This window comes from Paramormyrops kingsleyae, chromosome 4, assembly GCF_048594095.1.
Source record: "Paramormyrops kingsleyae isolate MSU_618 chromosome 4, PKINGS_0.4, whole genome shotgun sequence".
NCBI lineage: Eukaryota > Metazoa > Chordata > Actinopteri > Osteoglossiformes > Mormyridae > Paramormyrops > Paramormyrops kingsleyae.
This window is the reverse complement of record NC_132800.1, coordinates 6,325,673-6,335,476: the sequence shown is the minus strand read 5'-3', so window position 1 is coordinate 6,335,476 and position 9,804 is coordinate 6,325,673. Positions and strand designations below refer to the sequence as shown.

Sequence of the window (9,804 nt, the reverse complement as noted above, 5' to 3'; positions counted from 1 at the left end):
GCTTATAGCTGATTGGTCCTATAGTGCCCCCTCCCCTGTCACTCACAGATTCAAATCATATCATTGGCTAATGAGGAGGTCAGCCCCTCTTATCTACTCCCACCTTTAAACATCCCAGAATCGCCCCTGGTTAAAAGGGAGATTTAAAGAAAAAGAAATATACCAGTAGCTACATGGGCTTGTTGCTCCAAATGGCACAAATGAGATGTCAGTCTGATGGGAGGAATGGAAGGTCCCGGAAAAACTGGGCCGCGTGTAGCGGGCTGTCACGCAAGAGCGGGAGGCGCTGCCTAAAGTGCCTCTAAGGACCCCGCAATTGACCCAGAGGCACACCTGGCTGAAGGGAGCTGAAGGAAGCCTCAGCAACCCTATGATAGAACATGAGCAGGGAGTCCTGCTGCGACAACTTGGCCAGGGGCACAATGAAGGCCAAGGCCGGCTCTCTAGATATATCGAGTATCATTCCAGGATTCCTCAGCTCAAGCTCACCGGCACCCCCTGGGGGACATGTCGGGGGTTAGGAGGACTGACAGCGAGCTTCCTCCAGGCAGCGCAGCCCGGCCGCCAGCCTCTGAAGCATTCACAATCTGCCCTTTGACCTTTGACCCACATGCTGTATGACTGGACATCAGGCCAGTTGAAGGGCACATATCAAGCCAAAACCATTAGAACGAAAACAGGTGGCATGTGAGAGGGGGGAAAATATCACCGATCTAGTGACTTAAACCTTAATTCACTCACAGCGGCGTCAAGTAGAAATAAGAGAGACCAGATGGAGTGAAAAGCAGTGAAATTTTGGATAGAAATTGAGCTCCCGCCTGTATGGATGTGAATCGCTGATTCGTGAGGGCAGGCCACCCAGGACACAGGCCCCGCAAACAGCCAGTGCACAGAATAATCTCCTCTAATTGCCCCCTGCAGGACACATCCTCAGGACGGACCGAATTATATTAAAGAGAAAATAAATCTGCCCACAAAGAAACAGCAGTAGAGGTATCCACGCCGGCGGGCCATGCTGACATATTAAGACGAGGATTTAAAGACCCATGAAGGAAGAGCTGGTGTGTCTCGGCCAAACAGATCAATGAGGTGGGGGGAAGCCATAGATTACGGAAAGACCAGGGGTCTCCGCTAAAATGGCACCTCAACCAACCTTGTTTACAGAATAACTTAACCCCCCTACCCAATCGAAACTGCACCACCATAGAAAATAGTATATGACCAACTGGCAAAGCCAGCATTTTCCCAGAGTGTCGATAGGGCGACCTGCCAAAATTTTCCAATGTCCAGGGCCGATATTGCATCCCAGTCCAACCCTTCTGACAACTCAAATAGCCCAGGGGCCTCGGAACGTGTTAACATGCCTCTGAGGATGGGAACCACAGGCAGGACACAGGGATGTGCAGCACAGGGATGTGCAGCACAGGGATGTGCAGCACAGGGATGTGCAGCACAGGGATGTGCAGCACAGGGATGTGCAGCACAGGGATGTGCAGCACAGGTAGAGCACAGAGTGATAGGAGTAGCTAATGTCTCGCTTAAATAAATAAATAAATGAGATATTTTGACTAATGCTAACTTGAGAAGCAGTACATAAGTTAGTTTCAGCCTAGATATTTTTTGTAACAAACAAAACAAAAAAAAAAAAAGAAACACATTTAACGAACTCAAAAATGTTACATGCCCATTGTTATGTGCGTCATGGCCATCTGTTATGCATGACGTTTTTAATCAGTGGGAAAGCGGGCCGGTTCTCAAGTCACACCAGTTCAGAACCACATGAGAACCGGCTTCCTGTCAGCACCGGCACCGGCCCCAGCACTAGTGGAAAACAGGTAAAAGAGAGCAGATTCGCAGACTGAAATGCAGACAGGTGGTTTAACTTTCTCACAGGGATAAAAGCAAAAGCCGGGAATTAGTAGCATCATACATCATCACCTGCCACTGCTTCACAAACAGCTCGCGATAAACGAGAATGGTGACGAGCATTTTATTTACGACTACCAGCATTCTTACTGCAGACACGTCACTGTTTTCCAACAATGTTCGCTATCTCCTATAGTACAGACATGCCAAAAATACATCGCTGTTTAGCTACAGCACCCACAGAGCAAAATAAATGGAGCTAAATTGAATTCAATTGCTTTTAATTGAATTGCACTGGACGGGATTGAACCGAGTCACTTCAAATGGATATGGGGCTGAATTGAAATCGGCGAACGAAGCAGTTCGGGGGGCACGCAGAGGAAACGGACAGAGCGAAGGAAACGGGGAAAGAGAATGAATCGGGCTGGGAGCTGGCAGATGTGTACGGGAGATGGATGGCGCAGGAAGTGGTGGACAGTGAGGGAGGAGGGGGTGAAAGGCAAGAAGTGTATTCCGCTTTTCATTTGTGAGAAGTCGAGAGCTGGTCTGTTAGCGAGGGACCCACCCCCCCCCCAACTGCTGTTCACCACCCCCTTGCTGGGTTTTAATGTTAATTATATTAATACGTTTAAATACATCTGAATGGCTGACAGCCCTGTATTTTGGAAGGAATTACTCTCCTTCCTGCCAAATTTCTTAATTTGCTGCCAAACAGCCCGATTGTGTCATAGAGAGCATTCTGCATTATATTATACCGGTGATCAGGGAAGCTGTTATTGGCTGCAGGTTACAGGTGTGACAGAGAGTAGCTCTTGGACTGAGGGGGTGGGCAAAAAGTCTGCAGGGCAACAGCGGGGGTTCTAGTGACCATTCTGTGAAGAAAATACCATTTAAAAGTGACAAAAACAGTAGCAGTGAAAACGGAAATATCAGGAAATCATACATAGCCAGTGAAATCTGACACATGGTACAATGTCACACGAACTGTGCTGCGGAGGATACTGCAGAAATGCAGAACCACACACAGAACACATGCATGTAAACACAATGACACAGTTTAGCCACCTCCATCTCAAGCATTTCATTCATTGTTCACGGCATGTGTATTTCACACCCTTTGCCTTATTGTCCATCGGTCGGTCGGTCGGTCGTCTCATTCCCTGCTCTGCTCTCTCACTCGCCCATGATCCCTCTCTCTCTCTCACCCTCACACTTGCTTCACACTAGTAACACGAGCAGTCTGGTGTGACGACGGCTGTCATCATTAGTGCCAGGGACGAGCCGCAGTGCACACTGGTTATGGGGTGAGTGAAACAGCGGCCGTCTGCAGGGCATGTCCTCGGCCACCCCCACCCGCCTGCCCGCATGCCCACACACCCGCTCGCCACCCACGGGGCAGGGGCTCCCACTGGTGTGACTCATCAGAGACCCATGTGAGCAGTAGTCAGAGGTTAAACAATACGGTCACATGGCGTAGGGAGTGAGACCCTTATCAGCGTGATTAAGCCGGTTCATTACAGAGCAAACAGTCCACCAAGAGATCACAACCACAGGATTAAATCTACTTAACCTATAGAGACCAGAAACATAATACAATTATGAAACCTCATCATAATTTAGCCTACAGATGTCAGTCCTAGAATTATTAAATATATACGAGTCTAGAGAAAGCGACAATAATACGATTTAGTGCACAGAAAGATCTGAAACTACGTGACTAAATGCATTTGGTCCACAGAGAGACCGTATTGATTCCGCTGGCGTATGGGCAATTTATATAACGCGCCGAGATCAGAGCCCACACGTGAACACTTCCAGGCTATAGAGAGACTATCGGGGGCATAATTCACTCTGCGGTGGAAAAGCAGAACCAATGCGATTAAATGCATTCGGCCTGCAGAGGGAGCAGTCTGCTCCTACAGCTGCTAGCGCATCCCACACACCAGCGGGTACACCTTTCCCCAGACAAGACTGCCGCAAAGCACACCTTTGCACACGAGGGGCCGAGTGTGGGCAGGGAGCAGCATGGGGAGAGAATGCAGCATGGGGAGAGAATGCAGCATGGGGAGAGAATGCAGCATGAGGAGAGCGGCAGGGGGGTCCTTTCTACCAGTACATCCTACAACAGGGTCCCCGCATTCCAGATTGGGAGGGCCAGTTTGTAACACAATTTCCAGATTTCCCTGCTCAAACACACCTTATTCAACACACCAGTTAATCGGCAGGTTTAGTGGGTGTGTTTAAGAAGGGAAATCTGAAAACTGTGTTGCAAATTGGCCTACCAGGATCAGACTTGGGGACCCTTGTCCTACATCACACAATGGGATGAAATCCACTGTCACTTTGATGATGGCAGGGTGTCAGCTCTGCGATTGGTGGGATCACAGAGGGAAGTCAATCGCTGATTGGTTCAGCTAGCATCCTGTTAATTACTTCATTGCATTCCATTGCAAAGGAAGGTATGTGGCAAATACCACCCAATGTGGAACTCACAGCTTCATCTCTCCTCAATTAAATTGGCCACTATTGCCGCTCTTGTGGCAGACAGCAGTAATCTTCATTAAAGGGCAGCACTTTTAGCTATCCACAGTCAGGAGTCATCTTCGCGTGTATAGAAAATGTTGGTGAGGCAAGCACCTCACTCCAGGGTAACAGCACCCCCTAGTGTGTGGGAGGATATGGTACACTGAGGCATTAAGGCTGCAAATGCCCCTGAGCTACAGATGCTGCAGAGTACAGGTGCACAGGGCATATTTCACTAAATAATGAGACCGCAAATAAAGCCTACTTTTCCGATTTTTAGGACTGCCCCCCGGGGCAAATCTCATACAGGTGGAATCCCACCAAGCGGGGAAATGTTTTGGGACAAACAGGCTTCTGCACCACCATAACATGGAGGGAGAAAACAGAATTTTTATTTTAATCTGGGGCGGATGGCAAGGGGTTTCTTTTTGCGCCAGCTTCTGCAGCTCCAGCTCCGCTGAGCTGGTGTTATTGGCCAAGGACCTCCACCTGGCTGTACTTCAGACCTGGCAAGTCAAACACCGCAGGCGAGAATGACAAAAGTCGGATCTGCGTGAGCTACGCCGGGCCAAAACACATTAGACAGCACCACCCCCGCCACACGCACGGATTTCCACGAGGTCCAGAATGTCGCACAACTGAATGGATACAAGTCCTCCGCCGTCAAATCCATGGTCGTTAATCTATAATATTCGTAGAAGCCAGTCGCAGGATGAAAAGGCAAATAGAGTTCTCTCCTTTGAACAGTCTCAGCGGTTTGCGAAATTAGCTCTATTTTTTTCTTTTCAATCTAAACCGTTAATTATGTATGAAAATTTAAATTTTCGATTAAAGCACAGAACAAAAATTTGATTTCAACCCTTTCAAGATGCGAGTTTTGTCTTATGTCAGCGTTAAAAAAAAAAGCGCGTTTCATTGGAATCAAATGCAATGAGGCAGAGAAAATGAAGAATTATGAGATAGCCTTAATTAATTACAACATGAATCATGTTAATAGTTCCTGGCTGTAATCCACGTTCGCTGTAAACACTGTAAGTTAAGGCTTAGCATCCCCATCGACAACAATGCGCAAGAACAAGAACAAGGACGCGTACAGACATGCGCGCACACACTCAAGGAGAAGGACGTACCCATGCACATGCACACGCACTCACAAGGGCAAAATCAAACACCCGTCAGGGCACTGACATATTTGTTCAGACAGGCAAACAAATCCGTGGAGAATCACGTCCGCCATCGAGCGTTTTATCTGTGCTGTTTACTGAAGATGATAACGTCTAAACCAATGTTGAACCACTGTCAAAAGTTTTGGCGACGGGTGTCCCGGTCAAAAAAAGATTAAGGTTGTATTCCCATTAAACTTAACAGTTCCGCCTTGGTAATTAATGAATTTGCATAAATTAGATGCAATTAAAAGATTAGGTATCAATACAAGAAACCGTGAATTAAGTCCAGTCAGAAAATGTGTTTTTTTAATGCTTGTATTTTCGGAAGGGTAACACTTAGGCCCTATGACCCAGAGATAACGCAGCATTACCCATAATGCACCTCTACATTAATATTAGCGATAGTAGAGCAGACTCCGCACGCAGCTCTCGTCACGAAGACTCCAGATGACAGCGCTAGTGACCTAAATATCAGACATACCTGCTGACAAACAGAGACAACAAAAAGACACACATACACACAAAATGACGGTAATATACACACCAACAGCCCATTTCTACCCCAAACAGCTCCAGCAAAGATATTACATTTTCCACCACAGGTGAAGAGATGTTAAAGATCAAAACATAAATGGGGGGGAAAGCACATGCATTACCTCCATATGCATTCATTTACGCACTTTCACTGCTGTGGCGAAAGAGCCATTTCCCGGCGTAGTCTGGATTTGACTGCATTAATGAGGCCAGAGTGTAATTCTTACTCTCCTATTGTTGCTGTTGTTATTTGCATGGCGGGCCCTTCCACGGCTGTGCCGTTTCCACGCGCACATATGCTTTTACACGCTTTTCTTTCCTCCGGCTCGGCGGACCCGCCTCTCCTTTCTTCCCGCCGCGTTCAGCCTAAGTAACACCTTTCACGGCGCGTCTCCGGCTGCTGGCGCGCTCACCTGTCAGGCGCGTTCGGCTGGACTGGAGCTCTGTGAACTTCCCGCACGCACGCACGCACACACACACACACACACACACACACACACACACACACTTTAGTCTGTCACTGTGGGGGTTTCACGCTGCGCTTTTTGCCATTTTGCCTCGTGTTGACACACACACACACACACACCTCACAGAAACCTGAATACGGCAGCTCACATATATTGTACATGACACCTAAGCACAAAGCGAACAAACCCTCCAGGTAACACAGACACCACCACGTCCCCTCAGATGCACTAGCGGAGAGGAGAAGGCGGGAGAGGATACGACATGTCCATCAAATGCAAACCGAATCTGTTGGGTCATCTTTATGTCCTCAAGCACCCAAACGCAATGCACTGAATTATTTTCAGGCACGTACCCATGTAGTAATGTTACAGGTGTGCAATCCCCGTCTGAAATTCACTTGCTCCAGAGCTGACAGAGAGCCAGGTAGTAAAATAACGAGTTTAACCACCCCCGCCTCGAAATTTACAAGACCCCTGGGCATTCATTCTTGGCTATGGGCATGCTTCTTTTTAATGAACTTTTGCGATTTTGTCTACCATAGCCGGCTTCCTTGGCATAAATGTCAATCTGCTTGCTTTTAACAGTAGTTAAACCCGGGATCCTGGTTTGTGAGTGCTTTAAAAAACAAATCGCACCACCAATTGACCCACTTCTCACTTACTTCTATTCTTTTAACATATTTATTTTTTACAGCTAGGCCTAATTGCATAAACTGATGCATAAACATGAAGCAGTCGTTGGCGTTCCGAGTGACAGCCTTTTGCAGGCAGGTGGAGCACATCGCTCCAGGTTATCGGGAGACGCAAATGAAAGGTGGTGTCATGTGTGAAAAGCCGAATACCGATTCTGTGCTACTTGTAAGATATTTAAGCATCGCAGGGAGGAAAAACACCGTGGTGTGCAGAGCAGACATGCAACACACCCTCCCACACACACACACCCACACGCATGTTGCCATCATCTCTGCTCCCCGTCCATGGACAGGAGAGGTGAAGTGCTTTGGAAAGGTTTTTCGCGCTGTCTTTTTAACTTATAACACCTGCACCCTTGTCACAGGTTGCCTGTTTATACTCGTGCAGCCGTTTACCTGTAACTTATTCTTCCGGCGCCTGTCATCGCAGGTCGCAGGGCGCAGAGCATTGCCGCTTTCGGAGCACCGCTACGAGGACACATATACTGTAACACACCGGTGTATAACACGCCGGTGAGGGTGTTGCCTTGGGGGTGACGCTTCTCACACCCACGAACAATCCGGCCATGACCCCCGGCCTGCCGCCCACCAAGGGCCAAAACACACCCGTTACAACCACAGATTTCGGTGGGTTAAGTCCGTAACCGCAGGTCGTTGAGCTTTGACCGCAGGGCGACGGATGCGCAGCCGGCTGCGGGTGAATGACTCCGCCTCGGCGGACCGGCGCCCGGTTGAAAGACAGAAGTGCGTGCAGGCACCATCTGGACCCGCTCCCAGCCCGGTCCCGGCACCTGGATCACCGCTCCCTGGTGTGCTACACACAGTGCTCCGCGATCGTACGTTTGTGTTTCATTGGTAAAGATGAACTACCATCGCAATAACAAGTGCATGCATAGACACTTGAGGTAAGGAATGATACCCTCTCTCGTGACCAAAAACTAGGTAGGAATTGCACACACACTCACATACACACAGACACACTCACACACACACTTGACATTCACAGTCTGTTGACCAAGCAAATGACGCGCACTGTTGAATGCGTGGATAATTAAAACAGTTTCGTACATATTTTCAGATGTAATTGCAACATTCCAAAACGATTGTCGAGATAGTTTAATACAGGCAACTTTCCGATTTCAAGGCACCCTGATGCAAATGTTATGTATTTTAAATAATACTTATTTGTATTAGACACTAATAGACATTTACCTAAAACCACAGCAGAGCAATGTCCTCACGATGCTTTATAAAACTGCCCCCGTGTGATCGCAGCATTGACACTTAAGAGATGGACGGGAAAATGAAAGATTTATACACACTTTCGGGATAAGAGTAAGGGAAGGGGAGATACTCCACAGCGCATCCTCTGAAGAAAAAAAAACATTCACAGTACACAACCGCTAACGAAACCCCATCCATCCTAAAAGCTCACCCTATACAGAGAAAAGCCGACCTTTACCCGGCGATCGGCCCATTCGAAACACCCCGAGAGTATTAATAAGGCTTACCTTATTATTGACAGGCGTCGGAGTTTGCCTGGCTTCCGCCACCGACCTGTCAATGCGGGAAATAAGCAGTGGACGCCGTTAGGGCATAGCACGCCTCTCACACAAGCTCCCACTCTCTCCTCTCTCGTCCCGCTAATAAAATGACTCTTAAAATCCCTCGTCACGTACCATCATCCTCCCAGTCTCCCTCGCCGCCTCTCCCAGCCTCTCTCTCGCCTAGTCGCTCTCTCTCTCTCTTTCTCTCCCCTCCTCGTTTCCTCACTAAAAATGTTTGTTTTGCCGCCAAACCCTGTCAACACATGGTAACACCCTCAGCTGTCGATTAGTACCGTATCATTTATATCATGCTGATGATCACGAATTCAGTCATTTCTGTTATCATTCCGATCGCTTTAACCATCTAACAGCACACATTTAAGACATTCCACAACAGATACAGGTGTGAAGGAAGGGCAAAATAACAGGGACGGGATGATGTACCATAACTAATTTATCAGTAGTTTTACCGGGAGTTCTTCTGAAGTGGTTTTAATCAGCTGAAGGCCAGGTGGCGCTCCAGACAAGCTGCACCAGTGGCGATATCTTGGGATATTTTGACCCAGAACAGCCAGCATTTCAGTTTCTAAACCACACCCCCACCCCCCAGTACCAGAAGACACTACAGGTGGGAGCACAGGTGCCAGTAAGGGACCGGAAACATTTTCTGTAAATATGGCAAGGTTACATGACAGCCTCAGCCTGATATGTGGTTGATGGATGCGAGTATGTGCCTATCTGAGTGTTTAAGTGGAGATACGCAGAGAGAAAGGAGGGCGGAGATCTCTGCAAGGGGAATGCTGACATTCTCACCACCTGCTGCCCGCTGAACAGCATCCTTCCTGCGAACTGCAGACGGTGCCTTACCACCAGGAGAGCTGCCAGAGATTTTGCCCCCCCCCCCCCCGCAATTAACATTAACTTTTTTGATCCCAGAGAGAAATTCTTGAATGATATTGCATTTTTTTTTAGACAGTGGCCTGTGGAATTGTCCTATTCCCCGCCCCCC

General features: G+C 48.1%; 1 protein-coding gene across 3 annotated transcripts in view; it reads right to left on the bottom strand.

Annotated features, from left to right (window-relative positions):
• The window catches only part of LOC111857142 (uncharacterized), a 74,877-nt gene that overhangs the window by 60,375 nt on the left and 4,698 nt on the right, over positions 1–9,804 (bottom strand). For 2 of the 3 annotated variants that reach the window (XM_023837681.2, XM_072710509.1), the window contains exons 2-3: positions 8,928–9,048; positions 8,760–8,805 (exon numbers count right to left, since the gene is read on the bottom strand). The gene's annotated coding sequence lies outside the window, so the exon portion shown is untranslated. Of the gene's footprint in view, positions 1–8,759; positions 8,895–8,927; positions 9,049–9,804 lie in introns of those variants that run through there. The other variant, XM_072710508.1, reaches the window with a different exon arrangement.